The sequence below is a fragment of the Fundulus heteroclitus genome, chromosome 16 (genome assembly GCF_011125445.2).
Source record: "Fundulus heteroclitus isolate FHET01 chromosome 16, MU-UCD_Fhet_4.1, whole genome shotgun sequence".
Classification (NCBI taxonomy): Eukaryota; Metazoa; Chordata; class Actinopteri; order Cyprinodontiformes; family Fundulidae; genus Fundulus; species Fundulus heteroclitus.
In genome coordinates, this window is record NC_046376.1 from 30,229,649 (window position 1) to 30,235,648 (window position 6,000).

The following is a 6,000-nucleotide window of genomic DNA, read 5'->3' on the forward strand; positions in this document are numbered from 1 at the left end:
AAGATAAACTGTTTGGCTGGGTCGGGGTGAACTAGTATGGGAGCCTGGGAAAAACGGGCCTTAAGTTTACTGAAAGCCTCCTCGGCCTCTGGACTCCAGACATAAGGTACCTTGGGGGAAGTGAGAGCATGTAAAGGAGATGCTACCTGACTATAGTTCCTGATAAAGCGCCGATAGAAGTTAGCGAAACCAAGAAAGCGTTGGAGCTGTTTGCGCGACTCAGGAACAGGCCATTCCACCACTGCCCTTATCTTTTCTGGATCAGACTTCACCTGTCCGCCCTCTAAAATCAGACCAAGAAAGGAAACAGAAGACTGGTGAAAATCACACTTCTCGGCCTTAACAAATAAGCGATTCTCTAATAATCGCTGGAGAACAAGACGGACGTGTTGTTTATGTTGTTCTAGGTCACGAGAGTAAATCAGGATATCGTCAAGATAAACGAAAACAAAAACATTCAGAAAATCCCGAAGGACATCGTTCACTAATGCTTGAAAAACTGCCGGGGCATTGCACAAACCAAAAGGCATGACTAAGTATTCAAAGTGACCTAGCGGGGTCTTAAAGGCCGTCTTCCACTCATCCCCCTGTCTCACCCGAACCAAATGATAAGCGTTGCGCAGATCAAGTTTAGTGAAGATCTTAGCATTCTGGACTGGTTCGAGGGCTGAGGATAATAGAGGGAGCGGGTACTTGTTCTTAACGGTTATTTGGTTAAGCCCTCGATAATCGATACAGGGTCGAAGGGTTCCATCCTTCTTACCAACGAAAAAAAACCCTGCGCCCAATGGGGAGGATGAAGGACGGATTAACCCCGTAGCTAGAGATTCCCCTATATACTTCTCGAGCGCTTGACGTTCTGACCTGGAGATGTTGTAGAGCCGACTCACCGGTAGTGGAGCCCCAGGCAAAAGGTCAATAGCGCAATCGTAAGGGCGATGTGGGGGAAGTGAACAAGCCTGAGTCTTACTGAATACTCTCTGAAGATCGTGGTATTCCTCCGGAACTAGCGATAGGTCAAGAACGTCCCCAGACTCTGTCTCAGGGGAAGGGGTAACAGATACAGGACGAGCGGACTGTAAGCAACGAGAATGACAAGCTGGAGACCAAGATTCTAACCGGGACTCGGCCCAGTTAAACTGCGGGCTGTGGACACTTAACCAGGCTAAACCCAAAACAACGGGTGAACGCTTTACAGGGAACACAAAAAACGAAAGTTGTTCCCGGTGGTTACCCGAAACTATCACTACTAGAGGTCGAGTGCGATGGGTGATTAAGGTTAAACTCTGCCCATCCAAGGACGACACCCGGAGAGGCTCGGGTAAAGGTTCGACCGGCACACGAAGCTGATCCACTACGGTTTGGTCAATTAGGTTGAAGTCCGAACCGGAATCAACTAGAGCCGAGACATCGAAAGTATCCTGATCAAACATTAACGTCACTGGTAAATGTAAGCGAGAAAGAGATGGCGCCTTAGTTACTAATCGGGGGCTAGAACTATTAACGTCCACCGTTCTCCCCGTTACGAACGGTGGACTGGATCTTTTGGCCGAACCGGACAATCCTTAAGGAAATGACCTTCCCCTCCACAGTATAGACATAAGTTGCCCGCGAAACGCTGTTGACGCTCCTTATTGGTTAAACCAACCTGGCCCAACTGCATGGGTTCAGGAGATGATGGAGCGGACCGCGGTTCCCTATGGGTGAGCGTGGAAGGGGTGGATGATCGCATGACTTGGTTCTGTCTAACTCGGCTCCGACTACGTAGCCGGGTATCCAACCGGATGGCTAGCGCCACAAAATCCTCAAAATCCCCGGGTTCCTCCACCCGGGCTAATTCATCCTTAAGGGACTCATCAAGAGCCTGAAAAAATACTGCCTTTAACGGTCTTGGCTGCCAATCCGCCGCTGCGGCAACCGTACGAAACTCCACTGAGAAGTCAGATACGCGTCGACCGCGCTGTCTTAACGAAAGGAGATGACGAGACTGATGAGCCGAATCTAACTCGGGCGAAAAAATAGTCTTAAACTCGGTAACGAATTCCTGAAAAGTAACCCCGAATGACTGACAATCAGGGAATCGAGCCTCAGCCCAACTAAGTGCTTTACCTGTTAGGAGTCGTAGTACATAAGATATCTTAACCTCATCTGAGGCGAAAGTCTGGGGGGATTGGTTAAACACCAGTTTACACTGGAAAAGGAAACCTCCGCAACTCCCATGGTCACCAGAGAATTTCTCCGGACTAGGTGACGCGCTCTCAAGTGGCGGAGCCCAAAGCTGATTATCAGTGCTCGGAGCGACGGGAGGCGGGGTGCTAATGTTTTGAGTGACAGGCGACGTCATCGCGGAAGTAACTGTGTCCATGAGCTGGCTAAACTGAGCGGCTAATCTATGAAGCTGCTCCTGTGTTGAATTTACGGCTAAACCTAGTGACTGCATCTGCTCTTGCTGTGCGGCTAACTGCCGCCCGAACGTATCCGCTGGACTTTGGTGGCCAGAGCCTTCTTCTGTCATGGTTTTCAGGTGACGAGTCCACATGCAGATACGATCGGGAGGCAAAACACAGTTTTAAGATGTTTATTATAAGAAACAAGCAGATCTAAGGACGGGACTACGGGTGAGTCGGCTGGGTCAGAACGTCAAGGCTGGCGAGTCATTTAGCCGGGCGGACCTAACCGGGGAGAAGTAGCGTCGGGAATACTCTATGATTCTACTCAGCTGGAGTTAGGCGGCTGGTGGCTGAGGACGGCTGATGCAACTGGCGAGGGATCCTGAGCGAACCTCGTCGGCAACGGTTGACAGATGGATTGACCAGAGTGAATGCAGAACCAGCAGGAACCGGGAGAGGGGAACTCAGGCCTCGCTGGGTAACATCCAGGAAGTATGAGGGGAGCGCCAGAGCAAAATCTGAGCAGGCGGTTCTGCTGGTCTGTTTCTTCGGAACGAGACGTCAAGACGGGTGAGTGCATCCAAGCACAAAAATCACGACTGGTTAAGGCTCTGGCGTCTTCCATCTGTCAGCGCTCTGCTTAAGAAGCCAGAGGAAGCCGCCTGCAACGAGCTGCAGGTGTGGGCCACGCCTCCTCAGCCAACCAGACACACCTGTGGAATAGAGTTAGAGTAGAGCAGCACAGAGAATCCTGACAGCTACTACATGCAAACCCATTCAATAAATGGGAATATTATTACAAATTGCATTATTCAGTAACTCAGTTAAATAGTTAAATAAGTGAAACACATTATATGGATTAATCATTCTCAGGTTGATATTTTCATGCCTTTCTTCTATTGATTATGATGATTAATAGAAAATGGCTAATGGATGGATGGACAAAACACAACATTTAAGGTTTAAATATGACATCAGACCAATAAAAACACTGCAGAAATATGGGCACAGAAAAATTATGTTTAATACCTGCTCAAATGTTATTTTCAACAGGTACTTTAAATCTAACAAATCAAATGTATATTCTAGTTCATTGAATTCAACTGTGTGTAAAAATGTTTTTTTTTTGTTTTTTTTGTTTTTTACTTTGTGAGAATAGTTGGAGCTAATAATTATGAGAATGATAATAGAATTATTTTTGTAAAACACTCATTACATGAAACTGTTGCATATACTGTCCTAAATCTTTCAGTGTGAAATTTTGCTACTGCATAAAAAATACATTTATGATAAGGATTTTTGAACATCTTTATCGGGGAGTCAATGATGTGTTCTCATAAACAAAGACATTAACTTAAACATGGCAACTTAAATATTGTGAACAAATAATGTAATTTGGACTTAAATCTTTTCTGTTTTGGTTCACAAGGAAACTGCCACGAGCAGTCAGGAATCATGCTGTGGGCATGTTTCTGATCACATGGTAGGCAAAAGTTATTTGGGTGATTAAAAAAATTATAAATGAAAAAGAAAGAAAAAGAAAAGGAATGCAAGTTATATTAAAGCGAAAAACTTTCAGAAAGGTTTTTCTTTCACTATAACAATATCTTAACATTGACACCATCAAAAGCAATGGTTCAATAGTTTTGGTAAAACCTCTGTGGACCTCTGTCACAACAAGAATTGGTGAAATAACTTAAAATTGCTCCACAGAAAGTTATTTGTCCTGATAAAGCGGGAGCAGGTATGTCTTCATAAAGTGCTAAACAATTAAAAAGGGGGGAAATGATCATTTTATCAGTACAAACATGTTTTCTTTTGTTATATATTTTGCACTTATCAATGTTTTTGTAACTTTTAAAGCTGTAAGCAATTTCCCAAAAACATTCATGCGTGCAATTAAGGTCAACAAAAGAGGAAAATGTCAGAGGGTGTACGCAGTGGATCCTCTTGTAAAGTTGGGAAACCTTCCAGCGTTAGTAGAACATTTGATCAGCAGAGTTTGGATTTTGGTTGTGGGTGGTCCCTCTCCAACAAAACAGAATGAGAGCAAAGTTCATTGAATCTCCAGGAAATGGTCAACCCAGTGGAGTGCTGTTGTTTACCATGGAGATCGGGTGAGCAGTGATGTCACATCCTCTCTGGTGGGGAGATGACACGTGTTAAAAGATCCCCAGAATGCAAAACACACACATAAAACTTATTTGTACCCCTTGAACTATTTTGTCATGTTACAGCCACAAATGTCCCTGTGTTTTATTGGGATTTTATGTGATAGGCCAACACAAAGTAGTGGAAAGTTAAGAAATGGAAATGGTTTTCAAAAAAAACTCACAAAGATTTGAAAAGTGTCAAAACACATTCCAGATTTTCTTTTGTCTGTTTTTTCACAGCTGTGCTCAACATGGTTTTGGTCTATCATACCAAATCCAATAAAACATTGTGACGTTTGTGGTTACAATATGACAAAAGTCCCTAAAATTAACATACACAACAGGCAAGAAACACTTTTTCTTGGGATTATGTGTTCCTCTAGATATTAAGGGGATTATGGACCAGGGAAGTTCTCAAACCCCCAAAAACATTGAAACAAGTACCTGGGATTGCGACTAGAAAGTTTAAAAAGTTTGGATTTTGAGCATTCTGATCAAATCTTCTGTCATCTGAGGACAACCTTCTATCCGAGTTATATCAGCAGTGGCCTCCTCGACTGTTTGTATTAGCTCATCACTGTATATATTTTCCATTCAGATTGGCCTTAACGTCTGCCTTTTTCATTCTATGTGGATTTAGGATACGCCAAATCTTATTTTTGCTTGTTTTATCAGTTCAACACCTCCTCTGTCCGTCAGCCTTGAACTAGTGTGACTGTGTTTGACAACATGTGGGCAGACTCACAGAGATGCCAGTTTTGGTCATTTACAAATAAAACTGATATAAAGACACCTCTTTTGGTGTAGTGTGTTTGGATTTTATGTGATGATCACCCAAAGTTAAAGTTTTATCAGTTCAACACTTCCTCTGTCCCTCAGCCTTGACCTTTGCTCTTGGCATTTGTGCAGTGTGAGTGGGTTTGACAACATGTGGGCAGACTCACAGAGATGCCAGTTTTGGTCATTTACTAATAAATCGGATATAAAGACCTTTTTTTTTTTTTTTGGTCTAATGTGTTTGGATTTTATGTGATGATCACCCAAAGTTAAAGTCACTTTGAAATTTCAAAACAACTGTTTAAACGTTTCTGAGAACATTTTAGGACAGCTCTAAATGTAGACCTGCTCAGATTGTATTGTTGCCTTAATTTCATAACTGAATGCTTTCCCAGTACATACTGTAATTAAAACTCTGTGGTTTATTTGATAGCTGTAACAGAAAATTTATGTTTAAAAAAATATCCTGAAGAAATCCTCACAGAGTCATTATTTTTTTTTCTCCTACTTGACAACCACAATGAAAAAAACAAAAAAACTAAATGAAACAAAAACATGGTCCTGTTTTTGCTGAAACCCAGGACTCTTCCAGGAAAGGATTCACTTTCCATGGAAGAGCTACAGCTGCTCTAAAAAAAATAAAAAATAAATAAATAAAAAAAACAGCCTCCCATTTCAAC